Below are 21,602 nucleotides of genomic sequence, written 5' to 3'. Positions count from 1 at the left end.
GGATACCTTTGCTTCAGGTGCTGAATGTGGAACCAGAAGCCCAAGTAGGAAAAATCAGAGCCTCTCTCTAACATGAATGGCATTCTATGTGTAGTGATGCCAGCTCCTCCTTACAGATGTGTCTGCTACGCGTGTGCTATGTAAACAGCGTGAAGATAGATACATGTGAAACTATATTTTTAAAAATGTCACATCTCAGTGTTTTTAATGGCGAAGTTAGTTCAGTAGAACAATCTTATATAAGATAGCACTTAAAGAAAAGCTGTGGGTCTGAGCATTATTTAGTCATCTGTTTGTGCAGCTATTTTTTAACTTAATTTATGATGAGCAAATAGTTTTTTTGAACTCCCAAGCTGTGTTTCCATACTTCAGTTCGGTTTATTTTCTTCTCAGTTTCCTTCAGAACACATTACAAAGAACTTTCTTTGGAAATTTCATAATGCTTCCATGTAAGTAAGCAACATCCATCAGGAAGCACCAAACCAAACAACCAAAATTAAGGACTTGAAATAGAATCAGAGGACATATGCATGCTTTCCAATGCAATGTAACAGATACATAGATCTATGCCACATTCTCTTTTTTTCCTTTTCTTGTTTTTTTTTTTTTTAATTTTAATTTTTATTGAAAACGTTGTCTCTAGTCATGTAAAACCTCTGGCGATGCTTCTAACAACGAATCTTTAGGTTTTTGCCAATTAAAGCATCATTATTGTCACAGTATTCATAGTAATGTACAGCTGCCATAGAAACTTCACCTGCCATGGGAGAGACATGGACTCTGTCCTCAAGGAGTTTGCCTTTGGAGAGTTTCTTTTTTTAACTTCATTGAGGAATAATCGATGAATATAATTTTATATTTTTAATGTGAGTGATGTGATGATTTGATATACATCTGCATTGTAGAACGATCACCAAGATCAAGATAATGAACACATCTGGTACCACAAATAGTTAGCACAGGTAACACTTCTTCTGTGTGAGGGAGAATGCTTAAGATCTACTCTCAGCACTTGTCAAGTGCGTTATACCGTATTATTAACTATCATTACTATGTTGTACATTAGATCCTCAGAACCCATCTTTTTTTTAATAACTGAAAATGTGTACACTTTGACCTGCATCACCCCATTTCTCCCTTTCCCCAGCCCCTGGCAACCACGATTCTGTTCTCTACTTCTACGAAATGGGTTTTGTTTTGTTTTTAGAGTCTACATATAAATGATACCATACAGTATTTGTCTTTCCCTGTCTGGATTATTTTACTTAACACAATACCCTCTGGGTATTGGAGGGTATTATGTTATCCAATGTTGTCACAAATGGCAGGATTTCCTTTTTTATGGCTGAGTAATATTCCATTGTATAAGTATACCACATTTTCTTTATTCATATGGGCATTTTAGGTTGTTTCCATATCTTGTCTATTGTGAATAATGCTGCAATGAACATGGATGTGCAGCTATCTCTTTGAGGTACTAATTTCAATTCCTTCAGATATATACTCAACAGTGGGATTCCTAGACCATATGGTAGTTTGATTTTTAGTTTCCTTCAGAACACATTACAAAGAACTTTCTTTGGAAATTTCATAATGCTTCCATGTAAGTAAGCAACATCCATCAGGAAGCACTGTTTTCCGTACTGTTTTCCATAATGGCCGTGCTCATCTACATCCCCATCAACAGTGTGCTGGGTTCCCTCTTCTCCACATCCTTGACACTTGTTAAGTCTTTTTGATAAATAGCCATTCTAACAGGTGTGAGGAGACATCTCACTGTGGCTTTCCTTATTGCATTTCCCTGATGATTAGTGATGGATGTCACTCTACCTCTTGACACTCATGTCTAAACCCCAGATGCTATGCTGAGGGTGATTTATATCTCATTTATTTTTTGTAATAGTCTTGTCAGGTATTATTTTTCACTTTATAAAAGAGGAAGTGGAGGCTTAGAGTCATGGAGAGATTTGCCCAGATTTTCACTACTGGTCCTGGTGGAGCGGGACTTCTGACTGAGGTCTGTGGAACTCCTAAGATAGAGCTTTTCGCCAGTCTCCAGGAAGGCCCCATTTTATTTTTCTCCTGTTTGAAACAGCTTGTTTTTTTTTTTTTTTTTTTTTTTTGAAACTAAAGTCTGAATTCAATTGCCATTAAAAATCTTAATTGAATACTACACTGTAACACCACATGAATTTTTGTCTGTGCTCTCTTTTGTAAAAACTGCATCCGTAAGGATATTTTCCATGAAATCTTAGGGCTTGTCCTCCGTGAGTTACCCGACTCTCCCTATTTGACGTTTCCACTCTTCTACTGTCCCCAACTTTCCGCACAGTCAACAATTACACCTTTTTAATGCCTTCAAAATTTTGTTCCAACTTTCTCTGACCATTAAGAGAAAATAACCGTCAACTGGGGGCCGTACCACCAGGAGTTGAGCACGCTTCCCGGGGGGCACCCTCTTCTCATTTGGGGCCCAGGCAGCAAGCCAGCCTTTAGAGCTTTACAAGTGTGAGTCCAGTACGAATCCTGGATCTGCTGAATGCCATAAGACAAGCCAGACTCCTCAGACGATTCTCTTAACGCCCCCTGCTTGGTTTGAGGTGGTAGGAAAGAATCATAACGGTCCCTCAACTCTGCGAAGAACCCAGGAAAACCACTCGAGCCTCTGGTAAAGACGCGATGAGGCTCGGCTTCTGGGCCATTTGGGGTCACCCTCTGCAGTGTCTGCCCCTCTCTTTAGAATGTGTGGGCACCTGACACTCCTTGTTTTCAGCTTTGGGGGCTCAGCCCAGACTGAGGCCTCAGAAAAGTACTACTATAACATCCTGTTACATATCGATTTGGGAGTTTTTAGCACACAGTTGTAATTAGAACCCTGGTAGAGGAAGAGACAGAGGGGAGGGATGTCTTAGAAGAGCATGTAGAGGAGTGAGGCAGCCGAAGATGGGAACAGCAGCATTCGAAGGCACAAAGGGGAAGAGTGACCCCCACACACAGAAGGCGTGAAATCCCAAGATGCTGACAGGAGATCCGGGGAGGTGAGAGAAGACCTGGGAGAGAGTACTACTGAGGAAACCAGAGGGTTTCTTTTCTCTTTTTCTTTCTTTCTTTCTTTCTTTCTTTCTTTCTTTCTTTCTTTCTTTCTTTCTTTCTTTCTTTCTTTCTTTCTTTCTTTCTGGCTTTACATGTAATTTCCACCAATTTTTTAAAATTGTTTTTAAAAAAGATTTTGTCTTTCTTTCTTTCTTTCTTTCTTTCTTTCTTTCTTTCTTTCTTTCTTTCTTTCTTTCTTTCACAGTACATTGGTTAGACATTTATATAGTTTATAAAACAAGCCCCCTAATTGCTCCTTCTCTCCTCTGGCTCTCCACCTAACCAGTATATTAATGTTAACTACATTCCTTATGCCGTGCTCCCCATCCCTGTGACCATCTATCAACTACGAATTTGTAAGAGAGTTTCAAGAATGAGGATGACCTCGAAGACCAAACTCCCTACTATTTAAAGAGCTCCCAAAGATCAAGAATAAAAGACTATCAGTTCAACAGAAAATGCACAAAGACAATGAACAGTTAGCTGACCAAAAAAAAGGCAAGTATACCCCGAACATTTGAAAAGATGCTCAACCTCGCTCTCAATAAGGGAATTGTGGGAGAAAACTGCCCTGGGGTCCATTTCTCACCTTTGAGATCGGCAGACGTTTTGACAGTACGCCGTGTTGGCAGGACTGTGGGGGAGTGAGCACCTTCACGCAGTGCCGATCGAAGTGCAGATCGACTCCACTCCAGGCCGGGTGAACCCGGCAACACTCACCAGAACCACACGTGCCAACGCTCTTTGACACAGATGGTCACTCTACTCTGATGGTCACTCTCCTCTCCTTGAAATGCGTTTCTCATTTGGGTCTAGGGCAGCAGCTTTCCTGGTTTTTCTTCTACGTGACAGCTCACTCCTTTTGAGCCTTCTTTGCTAACCCTCCTCTGCCTGGCCTCCAAATAGCAGAGTCCTCTGGGGTTCAGCCTGGATCCTTCCCTCCACCTACACCCCCTCTCCTTACATCATCTCGTCCAATCCCTTTGCCCATTAATTTTTCATGTATATGTGGTAAATACCTGTGTTCAATTTAGTACATTCACATTGCCGTGCTAACACAACCTCTATCTAGTCCCAGAGCATTCTCATCAACCCCCAAAACAACCTCACACCCATTCACAGCCGACTCTTCCCATTCCCTTCTCTCTCAGCCCCCAGCAACCACTAATCTGCTTTCTGTCTCTATGGATTGATTTGCTTATTCTAAATGTTCCACATCAATGGAATCATTCATTTAGCACAATGCTTTCAAGGTTTACCCCTGCTGCAGCATATATCAGTACTTCATTCCTTTTTATGGTTGAATAATAGTCCACTGTGTTTTTCCATATTTTCTTTATTCATTCACTCACTGACAGATATTTGGGCTGTTTCTACCATTTGGCTATTTTTATTGATTGATTGGTTGATTGATTGTGACATTGGTTAATGAAACCATTTGGCTATTTTAAATAGTGCTGCTATGCATTATTCACAGTAGCCAGGACATGGAAGCAACCGAAGTGTCCTATGATAGATGATTGGCTAAAGAAGCTGTGGTACATATATATACAATGGAATATTACTCAGCCGTAAGAAGAGTTGAAATACTGCCATTTACAACAACATGGATAGACCTCAAGATAATCATGCTAAGCGAAATAAGCCAGACAGAAAAAGTTGAAAATCACATGATATCACTTATATGTGGGATATAAACCAAAAAGCAACAAAGGAACAGGACAAACAAACAGAGACTCATGAACACAGACTATGGGGGTTACCAGAGGGTAGAAGGGGGAGGGGCGGGGAAGGTAGATGAGAGAAAAAAAATTTAAATCATTTCTTCAATTAAATAAATAGTGCTGCTATGAATAATTGTGGACAAGCTTTTGTTCAAACACCTGTTTTCAATTCTTGGGTTTATACCTAGGAGTGGAATTGCCGAGTCATATGGTAATCCTATGTTTAACTCATCTTTAAAAAATAAGTTCTATAGGCCGATGATCCCCCAAATCTAATACCGGCTTGACTTCTCCCAGATCTCTACTTCGAATCTCCTCTGACATAAGGTATCTGGAAGTTAACCTGCCCTGGGGCGTTGAAGCTGTTACTCTCCACTCCCCCAGCTCCTCCTCTCAGGAGAATGCACCGCTATTCTCCTAAGGTGCTTAGGCCAGGGCCCTACACTCATCTTTAATTCTTCTCTTTCCTGCTCACCCCACATCCAATTTATCAGAAAGTGCTATCAACTCTGCATCCACAATATCCTCACTTCCCCACTGCTGCTGCCTTGGTTCAAGCCAGCATCATCTTCCATCGAGACCCCTGCAACGGACCCCAGCGACTTCTACTCCTGCCCTGAGAGTTCACTCTCCACTCTGTAGCCGAAGTCATTTTTTTTTTTTTATAAACACATCCATGGTCACTTAGCTCTCCTGCTTCGAACCCCCCATGGGTTTCATATTGCCATCAGAATCAAAATCACGCTGGCTTCCGTGGCCTGCGGGAATCTGTGTGCTGGCTCCTGTCTTCTTGTCCCTCCCTTGCTTCCTGTGCTTTAGCACACTGGCCCTTTTGTTCCTCAAACTGGTACCTGCCACGTGGCCTCTGAACCCACCGTCCCCTCTGCCAGAAACTGCATGGCCAGTTCCTTCTCACTTTTGAAGCTTCCCCTCAAATGTCACTTCCTTACGGAGGCCTTGTCTGACTCCTTCTCCCAAACTCAGCAACCTCCATCTTACTATACTGTTCTATTTTTTCATTGATATATCTGTGCCATTTTCACACCTTTATCTGAAATTACCTTTTTGTATTGATGTGTTTATTTGCACATTTGGTGCCTGTTTCTCTATTTTCTATACCCTTCCCCAAATGCAAGCTGCATAAGGACAGGAATTTTGTTGGTTGCATTCATGGTTGTGTCTCTGGAGTCTAGGAAAGGGCCGGACACAAGGCACAGAAAACATGTTCGTTGGATATTATTGAAGAAGAAAAGTTCACATCTCACCTGGCTTAAGCAAATCTTATCAATTCTCACCTCTCACCTCTCCTCATCAACAAACTTCTAGAAGGAGGAGATCATATTAGAAGATGTAGATTGTATTTATTGTACTTATCGTATTTGTCATATTTATTGTCATTGTTCCTTCCCTCTGTAACCTTGAACAATCCTGTTTTTGTTACCACGATTGCTCAAAAGTTGCTTCCTCAAAGATTTCCAGTAAATCTATAAAAATCAAAAGCAGTTGCCCTGTGCACTGGGCCCTTTCTGTAGCATCTGACACTGTTAGCTCTGTTCGCATTCATGAATCTTCCTCTGAAATGTCCTTTCTTGGTGTGAGACATGGGTCTACCAGGGGTGTGGTAGCGTGGGAATGCATCCTGAAGTCTTTCAGGAATGTGCCAGGGGTTTCATAAGTTCACACTTATTGGGCACGCTGGTTCTTAGCCAGATGGTCCAGAACAAATGGAATAGGTTAGTGGCACAAACTCCCCATGAAAAAATGCAAAGGGAGCTACTCAAAGCACCTGAAGGGATCCTGACCTCACGCAGGTGGTACCTTGGCAGTGGCATGCCATGCTGGCACCCGAAGATTAGGGAACGAGCCACCACCAAAGAGCACCTTCGAGCTTCCTGCTTTGTGTAGCTACCTCTGGGCTGGCAATTGGTCTTTCCTCTACAAAGTAACTAGAATCGTTTTCCTGCGCCGATGCGATCTTTTGATCCATTCCATTGTGTCAAAGGCACACCTGCTGTAGCTGGACTCTTGATGTTCTAAATCATCGTCCTCTTCTTGCTTTGATCAATTTCCACTTTGAAGAAGGGGCCTGGGGTGTGGGAGTGCCCACCTCTTCCATCTACTAGTTAGTTGCATGACCTTGGGCAAGTTACTATGCACTTTAAATCCTTCAGCTCCACATTCAAAAACTGAGACCCATGGCGACCTCACAGGGTTGTTATGAGGATGAAAGGAGGCCCCGCCCAGAAAACTGAACCATCAGTGGCTTCGCATTGCCCTCCTAATTCGGTCTGGCATCCACTTCCCCAGCAGGCCAGGTCCTGGGCCTTTGCACAGGATTCCACTGCTTATGGGAGACCATTTTCCCCTTGGACTTTGTTTTCTGTATTATCTAAAAGACAAGAAAGTTGCATTAATTTTATACTCAGGAAAAGCCCTCATCATTAATGTTGTTTTGAACGCCCACTCTTCTTTTAAAAGCCTGTTCCCAATACACTCTTTCTTGATCGTCTATCATCTATATGATTGCTCAGCCCTTAGAATTGCTACCAGATTTTTTAAAGTTCTAGAGCTCTTAGTATTGGGCCCTAACGTATACAAAGTTAAGTATGTGTGGGGATAGAATATAAATACACAACCAATTGTTATAGAAATCAAAATTGTAAACTCTTTGAGGGCAGATCCTCAATTTTTACTCATCTGGGTATTTCCTCTGTGGTGACTGGTGACTATCACACTGCCTCGCCCATGGTTTCAATAAATATTTGTTCAGTTGAACTGTTAACCAATGCATGTAAGAACAAGCAGGACCTACATGCCTTGCCTCTTATGAATAGAATAAAAATAACTCATGTAATTCATCAGATTAACTGATAAAAGGTTTTGTTCTTTTGCCTAGAGAGAAGGCTATAAAGAGATCATTTAAAAGCCTTTCTTTTCCAAATCCAGCAGTTTAATGCCATTTGAGTAGATGAATAATAGCAGCAGTTGTAATGATATATTAGTTCACATCTATCTCTTGCTTTTTCACCCATGAAAGATACTTGAAGTACTTTACAAGGGTCAGGTCCCTCGAGGGGATGGGGTGCCATCCTCACCCCCTGCCTGGCAGAACAGTATTTGTAAAGGAATGTTCACCCCTGGAGCTGAGGCTTCACTCTGAGGTTTGCAATTATTCGCCTTGCTGTGGCCGATTTTAGTTTACCTGCCTTATTTTGTGGGAGCAGTTTAATTATAAGTCGATGAACACTTGCAAGTTTTTAATTCCTCTGCATGGTTAATAAAAGAGGGCTAAGCATTGTTTTAATCTTATTGATTAGAAGGAAAGGCTGAATAAGACAAATTATCCGCTATTTACTTGATCATCTGTTTAAAGTTTCCATTTTCTTTAGATGTGAGCCAAAAATTCTTGTTACATTTTTAGTGATTGTGCTCATCAACTAAACAGTCTTCTCTAAACATCTTCCTGTTGGGAAGTCTGTACAAATTAGGTTAATTCTGATCCAAAAGGAATTTGTAATTTAAAACAGCATAAAAACTAGTGTTTCTCCACCAGGGGCAAGTTTGCCTCGCTGGAGGGCATGTGGTGATGTCTGGAGACATTTTTGGTTGTCATAACTGGGGAGGGGTGCTACCAGCATCTAGCGGGTAGAGGCCAGGGATGCTGCTAAACATTCTACGATTCATAAACAGCTCCATGACAAAGAATCGTCTAGCCCCAAATTCCAGGAGTGCTGAGGCAGAGAAACCCTGATAAAGACATAAGGATTTAAATGAACAAACAGTTGTAAAATAGTGATGGATCAAGACATGCCCATGTGCTCTATAGACAGTATAGACAAGAGATTGGAAAGGCAGCTCGATGCCTATCAAAATTGCCCAGTGGCAGAGTTAACCACCTTCTTGCTACTGTTGGAGCAGGTATTGTGAAAGGGATAAAGAGGACAAAGGAAATCTCCCAGCAGCCAACAGATCTTCAGGACAGCACGTGGTGAGTTAAAATCCTTCTGATTTTTAGCACTATGGTCCTTTGGGAAACAGTCACAGCTAGCAAACCCTTTACGTTGGAAGACGGGGACTCAATTCTGTTTCTGCGATTACGAAATTATTCACCGAGGCCAGAAACAACTTAAAGTTCACAATCATATTAATTCAAAGACCAAAAAAGAGGAACCATTCAGCCAGCTCAAAGAAGTTATTGCATCATTTCCTTGTGTGCGGTTCAGTCTAAAAATAACCTTTAATCCTTGTCAAGAGTAAACTGTCTTGTCAAAGAGAATTAGGAAATTACCTCAGAGCGAGGTTATAGGGTGGGGTAAAGAGAGCAATTCATCGAGGAAGAAATGACTTGTTATATTTTAAAATTAAAACATCCGAATAACTAAAGAAATTGTGGGGTAAGGGAATGTGGAGTGGGATGAGAGAAGGAGTGTATGGGGAAGTATTTGCGTGTTTGTGGAGGGGGGCGGTCAGGAAGCACGTGATTGCTACCTGGATTAGAGGCGGCTGGCTAGGGTGTTTCGTACTGTTGGGCAACTGGGTGTTGTTTTGTTCTAAGTCTTGGGCAGCCTGCCTTGCCCTTGAGTGCTCGCAGAGATAGAAGGTAAACCACAAGCTCTCTCGGCTTATTAGTGAACGAAACGAAACACGGGAAAGGCTGATCTCTGAGCCTTAAAGCCATCACAGCACCTTGGCTACACTGCAACACACACCGGGGACGAGAGCAGACACGTTCCTCATAGGGTGACCGATGCACAAGCTGTAAAGGAATAGGGAGGGACGGCACATGTCAAACAAAGCAGGCTTTTTGACCTTTCAGATAACTGTAGATTTCAGCCAGCTGGCAGCCAATTCCCATTTGCCACTGCAGTAAAAAGTCCATAACGCAAAAAGCAAATGGAGGTGTTATGACTATGCCCTGAATTTTCAGTATAGGCACTTAAATATAGGTAAATTGTCAAGGGTAGAGATGTCCTCTCCCACTGTCCTTGTGATTTGGGATGAGCCTATCGCTCCAGAGGCAACTGGTAGACTCATCCCACCCTGTCATTTCAAAGTACGTGTAATATGTATATTGTGGAAATGGGTAGTTGAAAGATTAAGAATTTTTTTTGTGTGTGAGGTCACACCATACTGAAGTCAAAGCAAATCTATACATCTGACCTTTCTTTTTCTCTTAACTCAAAACCACAATAACTCTGATCAGGGTTTTTAGTACATTTATAGTACCACAAGGTCCTGTGTAATAAGCAAAAGAAATAAGCAAGAGAAATGCATTTTTCTTAGAAATATCTAAGGAAGGTAGAAGGAACACAGGCGGAACCTGGGTTCAACTTCTGCCTCCCCATTTACTGGTTATATGTCCTTTTCCCAAGACTCAACTACTTCATCAGCAGAATGGAACTAACTCTCCTTACTTCCTAGGACTCTAATGTGAAATGAATCAGCTAATGTGTAAGAGCCCTGCGTAGTGGCTGGCACGTAGTGTGTGCTTAACAAATAGCATTTATTATTTATTATCATACTTATCTGTGTTAGAAATATAGTATCTCTAAAAGGCCTCTTTCCATCAGAGATTATATATCACATTATATAATAAGGCACAAAACCATACCATCACCAGTAGTGAGTTCAACAAATGCCAACACATTTATCGTTAGCATCATCAACAAAGCCATCTGTGACACACTCACCAGGTAGAATTAATACTCGCTCACCTGCTTGCAATTTCTGTAAGCTGCAGGAAGTCAGAGATATGTGTGCATATGTAGATCTAAGTCAACTGTTAGAAAAACGCACCGTGAAGAATATGACATCATTTGGTTTGAAGGCTAACGAGGTTTGGTCAGCAGAAGCAGTAGCTCAAGGGAGATGCTGGGACTCCAGCCAATAACTTCTGACCTACAAACAGAGAAGAGACTCTGGGAACTGAACAGTCTCTTATCACATTTTAATTCAAAAAATAAAATCTTACACTCTGGAGCCAAGAATCTATAAATGGAATAAGATATCAGGAAGAGTAGTTTTCAGGTGATAAAATAGTACATTTAGCAAAGACCTTTTCGCATGTGGCATCAGTGAAACGTGGAACCCTTTTTTCTGTCTGTTCCCACCATACTTATCATGAAAACAGATGAATGTCTGGAACTTAATGATAATACTGTACATTTATATAACAGTTGAAATACAAGGGCACCTTGACATATAGTACTTTGAAAGTAGATAAACTTACTGATGTGTTTGGTCTGTCTGTCTCTTCATTCATCCATCCATCCATCCATCCATCCATCCATCCATCCATCCATCCATCCACTCACACACCCACCTACTCACCCACTCACTCACTCACTCACTCATCCGTCTACCTACCCACCCATGTACCTAATTACCCACACATCCACTCATTTCTATCCAGCCATTCACCCATTTATCCATTCAACCAACATTAATTGAATGCACACTCTTTGCCAGGCCCTAGCCTGGAGGTTAAGGCTACAAAGATGGAAAGGCTCAGCTCTGCTCCCAAGGACCTTTCATAGCACTGAGAGTCAGGCACAGTCAAAACGGAGGTATGTTCAAAATTTAGTAAGTTACACATGGGTTGGGTATAGAGCCAACTTTTAATAAATACTAAATGCAAACCATAGAGAAAAACCACATGTGTGTGGTAAGAGATGCCATTTCTAGCTCCCTCTCCATTATTTAGTTAGTGAGTAAGGAACATTAAGCCTGGCTTTTGGCAATTGAGGGGGATGTCTATAGCAAGTGGGTGGCTCTTTGGATCCCACATTTGCCGGAACCAGCCGGCTGAGATTGAACAGCACCTGAAAGAGGGGGGTGAAGCCTAAGGGAAAAAAAGAGAAGACAGGAAAGATCTTTCTGGGAGGGCCTACAGTCAGAGCTGCAGCCCTGAGTTTATTTAGCATAGCCTATTTATGTGATTATCGAATACCATAATCAATCACTACGTTACCATAGCAAAGCATACCATACATATCTATAACAATGCTTGTCAATTACATATGATCATACAGAGCCCTGTTTCCATGGTTGTAAAACATTCTGTTACCTTAAAAGGTGAGTTTACGAGGCTCACCAAGGTAACTCAACTTCTTGTTTCCTAGAACCATTGTTTAAGCAAACTCGGTAGCCATGTTATGGCTTCTAGCTACGTGACGACTTCAGTGCCTCATCATGTCCCAAAATGGCTCCCGACACACATCGCTCACCTCCAGAGAGAATGACTTCTGTGGCTTGGAGCTTTACATGGAGCCAGTTCTCCCCCACAGGCTGTCTTAAGTTCCATTGAGGGAGGGCTGTTCACTGCGTGCTTCGTCCCTGCTGACCCCAGGGAGAGAACCCAGGAATCACATCACTTCCAGCTGCTGAGTGGGCTGGACTGGAGCCATCTGTGTTGTTCGCCCTTTGTCTAATATGTGTGTATAGGGTGTATTTTAAAGAGAAATACTCAGAAAAGTTGAAGACTAGCATGGATGTCTTCCCCAGTTCAGTATTAAGTTGTGATTTATTGGTCATTTCGTATTGGATTTTGTACATTTTGCCAAGGAGTTAGCTATGTGTACTTTGGCTTTTTTGAATTAGAATTTCAAACCACATGGAAATGCTGGTGCCATTTTTTTTTTAAACAAAAGAAGAACCATTTGAAACATGAACAAATCTGAAATCGATTTTCATCTATTCATGAGTTATAATCACTTTCGCCTACTTGGATTTGCTTTACAGTTTTGGTATGAACTGATGAGAGCTAAAATACTAAGCTTCTAAAACAATTTTCTGATTTGGACTTGAGAAGTTCTGAAAGTTTGAGATTTGAAAGTCATCATTAAAACACATCATCACATCACCATCAATCAAATTACTTAATGTACATGGTGTTCCATTCCAGGCTTGCAGAAATCATATCATCAATTGTAATCTGGCCATTGTCACTGGGGTAGACAGAGAATCAATCAAATCAACAAGTATTTATCCAGGACTCAATATACTTAGCACAGTTCCGGGGTACTATTTGGAAGTGGAACAAAAGACAGTGGAAGATGCAAAGACATATTCCTTCATTATGTGAACAAGTCAGGAGGAAAATGCCAATTGTTTCCTTAAAATGCTAACTGTCCACCTTAATCATTAGCTTTGAATAGCGGTATGATTTTAGGTTACAAGGTTGAAAATACTATCACTGCTTTGTACTTTCAACATGTGATGAGTTATCTGGGGGAGAAAAAGCCCACAAAATTATTACACTGGTCCAGTGTTTTCTCTTTATAAGTGCTGCTGATTTTGGCAGCATAGGACCCCCTACATCCTGTTGACTAAGAGCACAACAGTATAGAAAGAGCTTCTAAGGACCAATTTCCTGCCTGGCATCCTTACTGCTGAGTGAGTGGGCAAGTGACCAACAGGGCCCTGCTTGCCAGTTGGCATTGTGCCATCTCTAAGGCCCACAAGGCTTATCAGTAGGCGGGTAGATACTGATATTCTGTCCATATTGCTGGAAAGTAGAAAGTAACCAGGTTATATAATAATATATTTTAAGAGAAGTACCTTTTCTAATAAATTAAGCCATAACTGAGAAGCATAGGGAATTTTTTTTTCCCGCATGCTAAACTAGAAAGGCATTTCAAAGCACCTATGATTTTTCTAGCAGCTTCATTGAGGTGTAGTTTGTAGAGCATACACAGTTGTGCAACCATCACTATCATCCAGTTTTAGAACACTTCTAATACCCCCAAAAGTTCCCTCAGGCCATTTTGCAGTCAATCCCTGTTTAGGCCCAAGCTTTTTGTCTAGAAATTTCATGTAAATGGAATCAGGCAATATGTTGTCTTTTGTGTCTGCCTTCTTTCACTTGCCATATGTTTTTTAAGGTTTATTTATGTTGTTTCATGTATCAGTAATTTATTCCTTTTTCCTTCTGAGTAGTGTTCCATTGACTGGACAGACTATTTTGAAAGTTAATCTCTTCATCAGTTGATGGACATTTAGATCTGTTTTCCAGTTTGTGCTGTAATGCCCACAGTATCACTGTTATTTTTAAGTAAGACATGACACTAAGGTTGAAATGGCAATTTGACCCACTCCCTATTTCGAGTCATTCATGATCACTGCAGCAGTTCTGAAATATCTTTACGTTAGAGCATACAGTAGAAAATACATTGGAAAGTAGGAAGTCATCAAGTGGATATTTTGTCCAATTAAGACATCGACTATGCCACACAAACCAGATCTTAGAGGCTTGAAATGAGTCAATTCTTTCCCAAAGTAGGAGAAATTTGCCCAAAGACATTCCCTCCTTTCCCCCCTTACCTTATCTGTCTTCTCAGACTTCAAGCGCTTCCTTATTCTAGCTACCCTGCACTTTATTCATCATGCATGCATTGATTCATTTACTCTTATCTATTCACAAACATTTAGTGGATCATCCCCTTGTGTTAAGGCATGGTGCCAGTTGCTGTAGTACAGTGGATATTTTAAAAAGTCAAATACGAAGATTATAATCAGTCTATACAGGCACCCACGTCAGGTTTTTGAACATTTTTAACTAAGAACCACAATAAAAAATATATATCTTACCTACATATACATAACTGATACAAAAGTTTTATAAAACAATCCTTAACATTACCACTTGCAATGCACTATGTTATTTTCTACTTCATTTTAAAGAAATAGCCGATTGCAACGTACTCAATGAATTTTACCAACACCAATGGGTTGTGTCTTACAAATTTAAAGTTTTACTAAAATATTAACACTTTAGGATAAAGGAGAGGATGATGCTTACCACATAGGAGAAATAGGGAATGGGAGAATTGTCTGGGAGCTGACCTGGGGATGAACAGAATATTAAATAACGGGCATGAGGCCCTTCTTAGTGACATAGACATTGCTCTTGGCACTTGTTAGTCCATTTCCACCAGAGCTTGGACCACAGTCATCCTAGTAGCAAATTCTGTGTATTGAAGAAGCCAGGGCCCTGTGGCTCAGCAGAGGTGGGCGGCTGATAAGATGACAGCCAGAGGAAATTTGCTTCTTTCCCAGCTAATAGAACCAGTACAACTTCGTAAAGCAAAGATATCTCCCTTGTTCTAAGTTTACTGCCCTCGGATTTGATCATACTTCTCTCAGAGTAGCTGAATGTCACAAGGACTAAACAGATTTTATGGCCTTCCTGGAGGACCAAACACTTTGCTGTTATTTCTCTCTCTGAATCAATAATTATCTTTGGCTTGTTTTTCTTTCCTCCTGGTTCAATCTTTTAAAAATTTCTTCTCTAGCCTGTTTTCTCTCAGCTGTCTTTATTATGAAATAACTAAAACTGGGCACTGTGACAAAACAGTTCCTTTCAATAATAGCCACCAAAATCCTTTATTTGGTGATAATTCTCCTCTTCCCTAAGGCTCGAGGGCGATGAGCACTATGGCATAGGTGGCTTCAGATAGGCAGGGGAGGAATTAAAAAAAAAAACCCACACATTTGTTGAGAGTTTATTACTGACTACGTGTTTTACATATTTTGTCCCGTTTGATTCTCAAAATGAGCCAACGAAGTAGACACCATTACCCCCATATTCCAATATAGAAAATGAGGCTCAGAGAGGTTAGTGAACTTACTCAAGATTACACAGCTGTTACGTGGTGGAGTTGAAAACTTGGAAGACTTGGGTCTTCTGAGTAAAGCTTGTGAAGCTGGCAGTGCTGATCCAACAAACTCTAATCGAGAATCTATTATGCACAAACATGGTCCCTGTCCCTCATGCTCACGGCAGAACGATCCAGCAGCTGTGGAGAGTTGGTCTGAGTGATCAATGGGAGTTAAGCGGAGGAGTTGGAGGTTGATTCCATAGGAAGTGGGCAGCCCCTGGAGATTTCTGAGCAGGAGAGTCACTTGGCAGACATAAGCTCCACTGGGCAGCAGGCGAGAGGTGACAGACATCTAGCTCAGGAAGGCGGTGGTAGGAAGGCAAAGAAGAATGCTATGAATGTGGAAGTGAGCATCACCAGACTCGATGGCTGATTATGACCGGGCAACAAGGTGTCACATGTATTCTTCCAGCCATCACGGCTGACTGGAGTGACCCTATCCCTGGTCCATTCAAGGTAACCCTTTCAGAAAAGGCCCTGAGCTAGCTGTGGCTCCTGAACCCTGCTTCTGGAAGAAGTCCCATTGCTTTTCATCTCTGGCTGCTGCCAACTTTGGCTGCAGGCTTATTTCCGTGGGCATCCTGAACTCATTGGTGTGTGTGGCAAGTTTAACCACTCTCTACCGGAACAAATTATTTCACATTTTCCTCAGTTCCATTCAAGAGATTTTAGAGCCTGTGATTTTCTTTGCATTGGTACAAGTTCCACGACATGGGCAGTTGTGCAGTTTCATTCCTATAATATTTCCTCCCATCTGCCGCTGTTTCCCACAGTCGTTAACTTTTTCAAAATCATGAGTAATGCCTTCCACGTTGGTGGATTCTCATTTTCAACATTTTCCTCTAGCTTCACAATTTCTGCCACCTGAGACAGAATTTCGTGTTTCAAAAACGCAGGGCTGAGACTGGGACCACCCATCACTCTGACCTTGGAGGTTTCTGTCCCTCCTGGGTTTGGCTGCTCAGGCCTTCCAGGTTACTTACTGGCCTCTTGGTCTGTGGGAAAGAGGTGAACTAGTCACAGCATACCACAGTTAGAAAGGGTCAAGATTTTAGTTGAAAATTTAGGAAACAGCCCTAGTAATCTGGGCTAGCTCTGCCTTTGAGAAATGGCAGAAATCTAAGACCCTTTATTTTCCAATAATTTTCTAACTAAGGTGAGTAACTAGGAAAAGCCAGGTTCGGTGAGTCAAAATTGGTTTCGCTGGCTATGGTACCAAGAGAATCTGACTTAATGCTCTCTGGACCTCAGATTCCTTGTCTGTAAAAATGGGTTCAGAAACAAAGCGGCCTCCTAGAGTGGGTGCCATGGTTGAATGAGCTAACACTTGTACCTGGCATAGGCTGGCCATGTTCTCACTTTCTTGTCCCTTATTTGCATCCATGTCTCTAGTTGGTCCCTTACTTCCATGAAGGAGAATAGCACAGTGGTTAAGAACATGGCCCCCAGGTTCATGTTTGTAACCTGGCCCTGCTTACTAGCTATGTGTGACTTTGAGCATGTTGACTTCAAAGTGTTTGTGCCTCTGTCTGTGCATAGATAATATGGGGCCATTGTGAGTGTTAAGTGAGCTGATCTTTACAACTCCTCGAATCTCAAGAATCTTAAGAGCTGCCGGTTCGTCAAGGAAACAGACCTTTGCTCATCTTCTCTTTTCTTTCAATTGCTCATTCTTTCTTTGATGAAAGATGTAACACAAGTTGAAATTCAATGACCTGGGATTGGTCTTAGCTTCTGTGTGACTTCTGAGACAACCACAGAACAATAGTCTCCAGCTTTACCTGCTCTTCTCCTGGACACATTTTCTATGGTAGTTAAACTTTCTAAAAAGGGAAAAAATTCATTTTTTTTAAATTTAAAAAATGTTGGTAAAATATAAATAACATAAATTTGCCATTTTAGCCATATTTAAATGCACAGTTCAGTGGGATTAAGTACATCCAGACTGCAACTCCGTATCCATTAAACAATGAATCCTTCCCTCTCCCTTCCAACCCCTGGAAACCGCCATCCTACTTTCTGTCTCTGTGAATTTGACTACTCCAGGCACCTCGCAAAAGTGACATCACACAATATTTGTCCTTTTTTTTTTTTTTGACCTGGCTTCTTTCACTAGGCACAACGTTTTCACGGGTCATCGATTTTGTAGCATGTATCAGAATTTCATTCCTTTTTAAGGCTGAATAAGATTGCACTGGATGAACAAAATGTGCTTTATCCACTCAGGTGTTGATGGACAGTTGGGCTGTTTCCATCTCTGGCTATTGTGGCTAATGCTGCTATGAACATTTGTATAACAAGTATCTGTTCAAATTCCTAAGGTAACTTTTTTGTGTGTGATAAAAACACATACTATCTTAAACATTTTTAAGTGTACAGTTAAGCAGTGTTAAGCACATTCAAATTGCCTTGAAAAAGATCTCCAGAATTTCTCCTATTTTTAATCTGAAACTCTATTATACCTATTAAAAAATAGCTCCCCTTTTCCCCTTCTCCCAGCCTCTGGCAACCACCATTCTACCTTCTGCCTCTGCGATTTTGACTACTTTAGGTAGCTCATGTAAGTACAATCACACAATGTTTATCCTTCTATGACCGGTTTATTTCACTTAGCATAATGTTCTCATGTGACAGAATTTCCTTCCTTTTTTTAAGACTGAATAACATTCCCTTGTATTATATACCACATTTTGTTTATCTATTCTTCCGTTGGTGGATATTTGGATTGCTTCTACCTCTTGGCTGTTGTGGGTAGTGCTGCTGTGAACATGGGTGTACAAATAACTCTTTGAAACATTCTTTCAATTCTTTGGGGTATATACCCAGAAGTAGGATTGGTGAATCATAAGGTAGTTTTGTTTTTATTTTTATTTGGAGGAGCCTCCACACCATTTTCTATAGTCTCTGGTCCATTTTACAATCCCATTAATAGTGTACAAGTGTTTCAAATTCTCCACATCCTTGTAGACACTTTATTTTTGTAATAGTCATCCTAATGGGTATGAGATGATAACTCATTGTGGTTTGATTTGCCTTTATCTAATGACTAGTGATGCTGAGCATCTTTTCATATACTTGTTGACCATTTGTATATCATCTCTGGAGAAATGTTTATTCAAGTCTTTTGCTTATTTTTTAATCAGGTTATTTGATGTTCTGTTGTTAAGATGTAGAAATTCTTTATATATTCTGGCTCTCATGCCTTTATTAGAGATATAATTTGTAAATATTTTCTCCCATTCTGTAGGTTATCTTCTCACTCCCTTGTTTGTGTCCTTCAATGTACAAAAGTTTTTGAGTTTGATAGAGCTCCATTTGGCTATATTTGCTCAGTAATTTTATTTTAAAACAAAAATAAATGTGGTTATTTCTCCCATGTACATGTTATCTTCTAAGTAAACTCAAAAATATTAAAACCAATGAAACAAATCTATGGTGATAATAGTAAGCCATAACATCTCCATATCTTTTCATTTAGTTCAAGAGGAAAAGTGGTCATGATGCTAATTTTAAAAATGGGGGTAGTGCAGAGGTTAAGTGCAATCTCTACAGTCTGTCTGGGTTCTGGGACCAGGTCCACCCCTTCCTAGCTGTGTTACCTAAATAGCTTACCCAATTCTCTAAACCTGAATGCCTCGTCCTTAAAATAGAATAATAGCAGATTGCATGTTATTATGGGAATTAGATGAGCTAATGTTTGTCAAGTGCTTGAGAGACTACCTGGCACAAAGCGAGGATGTGCTCAGTAAACCCAAGACATCGCTCTCCTAATCCCATCCTGACCAAGGTTCCCTATGGTTCCAGATGTTTTCATTTAAAAAAGACACCATGGCAAAACTGTAGAGACGGTAAAAATATCAGTGGTTGCCAGCGGTTCAAGGCGGAGGTGGCGATGAAAAGAGGAAGCGTGGGGGATTTTTAAGGCAATGAAATTATTCTGCATGGTAATGGCGGACGCATGACATGATGCATTTGTTGAAACCCACAGAACGTAAATCACAAAAAGTAAATCCGAATGTGATCTATGGACTTCCATTAATGTTGTATTAATCATGGTTCGTTATTTATAACACAAGCACCACACGGCTGCAGGATATTAATGACAGGAGACACTGCATGTGCGGAGAGAAGGGTTACACGAGTATTCTCTGTACTGTTGCTCAATTTTTCTGTAAACCTGAAACTGCTTTAATACATGAAGTCTATTACACTTATTTTAAAGGCACGGTAATGAACCGAGTACAATGTACCAGCCTGCCTCACTTCCCCCATCCTGGGGGAAACAAGGCCTCCAAGTACACCTGCCAAGGGGTGTTGTTTTGAGTTTCTCTCACCATCTGGCTGTCTACCTCCCCCATATTGTTCATCACAAGGTTTCCCTCCTAAGGCACCATCTAATGGGAATTGGGTAAGATCGGTCATCATCCAACAAAGAAAGACAGGACTGTCCTTTCCTTTGGGTGCAGACTACTGGTACCCAGGTACTTTTCCATCTCTCTTTCAGAGGGACTAATCTGATGCCCCATCACATTAAACAGATGCCTCATCTGAAAAATGGAGGGACTGAGGTGAACATTCATGACCCTTGGTTTACATTTCAGACAAATTCGTCTGTGACAGTTTCTTCTCTTAATTACAAGGCATCATCTCTTAAGAGCTGCAGGTTGGCAAGAATGTGTAAATAATTATTAAAATCTCATGTTTCACAAAGGTACTGGGGTCCCACCTAGGCTGTCTCTTTAGATTACCCTTACACACTGCACTGTTCATCTTCCACACATCCTGACTCATATAAAAGTAATATGATTGCCATTTTTTTTTTTCTGAACCAGATGAAAAGATGGAGAGAGAATATAGCTCGCATGTAACACCAGGGAGACCAGCTGACAGCACATTCATATAAAAATATTCTGAATCAAGCAAGTTTGCTTTGCTTAGATCAATATTAAGCCTTTGGAACCAAAGTGCAGTCACAAGCTTATTAATTGTTCCCAGCATTGGGCATGCCACTACCACACCAGCACTGAATGGCGCCTTTTGAACACTACAGCTGTGCTCCCCTGAAAGACAAGTGCATCAAGCTGAAGGCAAATAATATCGAGTGTAAAATACTCTTGGGTGTTTGACAAATGAGCATAATAAATACTGTGGTAGTAGATGGCCGAAAAGCTTTGAAAGTTTCCTCTGGGTGCTAACCATGGGCATCAGTGCTCACCCCCTAGATGCCCTTCTTTGAAGTTGCTCACCATCCATAAACCCCAGTCGAAGGTAAGGGTAGATTTGGCAGTGTTTACTTTATGTGACTGGCCCTCTAGCCACAGCCGATTGGGCCACAGGGGCTCCAGACCTCAGAGGACAAATGCTGAATGAGGGGACAGAGAAGCTGTCATCTGCGGGGGGCCCCTGGAGCCCTAAGGTCATGTGAAGATGAGGCTTGGGCATGTATCATGGGAAGCCAGTCACTTAGGCTGGGGGTGGGGAGCAGAAGGAGACGTGCAAGGAGAGGCAGAGATAGGACCGATCTGAGCCAGAGAGAGCGGCGGGGACAGGGTAGTGTCACGGTGCCTTTCTAGATCCTTGGAGGCCCATTGAACTTCCTGTACCAGCATCCCAGGAGAGGCCCTCTTTGCCTCATAATAACTCCCTTTTTAATTGTGCTTTTTGGGAATCAATATCTGTCCCACACAGTGTGGAAAGCACACTGATGCTGGATGTCTGTCCGTCCCATCCAAAGCAGACTCCTGCAGTCACCCAATTCAAAAAAGGGCAAAGGACTTCAACTGACATTTCTCCAAAGAAGAAATACGAATGGCCAATAAATATATGAAAAGATGCTCAATGTCAATGGTCATCGGGGAGATGCAAATCAAAACCACAATGAAGTATGATTTCACACCCATTAGGATGCCTGTTATTTTAAAAAAAGGAAAATTCAAAGTGTTGAAGATGTGGAGAAATGGGAGCACTTATGTGTTACTGGTGGGAATTTAAATTAATACAGCGCTGTGGAAAATAGTTTGCTGATTCCTCAATAAATTAAACATAGAATTATAATATGATGTAGCAATTCTAATCTTGGGTATATACCCAAAAGAATTTAAGGCAGGGTCTCAAATACTTGCACATC

The 21,602-nt window shown here is 41.2% G+C and overlaps 1 long non-coding RNA gene across 5 annotated transcripts in view; it reads left to right on the top strand.

The window, feature by feature from the left end:
• Positions 1–21,602, top strand: part of LOC107511713 — a 36,596-nt gene that overhangs the window by 11,498 nt on the left and 3,496 nt on the right. The window contains exon 5 of one of the 5 annotated variants that reach the window (XR_001597130.2): positions 8,736–8,805. The exons of 3 other annotated variants lie outside the window; for them this stretch is intronic. This is a non-coding gene — a long non-coding RNA (uncharacterized LOC107511713). Of the gene's footprint in view, positions 1–8,735; positions 9,168–21,602 lie in introns of those variants that run through there. One more of the 5 variants, XR_001597128.2, reaches the window with a different exon arrangement.

Source organism: Rousettus aegyptiacus, unplaced genomic scaffold, assembly GCF_014176215.1.
Source record: "Rousettus aegyptiacus isolate mRouAeg1 unplaced genomic scaffold, mRouAeg1.p scaffold_m13_p_6, whole genome shotgun sequence".
In the NCBI taxonomy this organism is placed as follows: domain Eukaryota; kingdom Metazoa; phylum Chordata; class Mammalia; order Chiroptera; family Pteropodidae; genus Rousettus; species Rousettus aegyptiacus.
The sequence above is the reverse complement of the archived record's forward strand: the minus strand, read 5'-3'. Positions and strand labels throughout refer to the sequence as shown.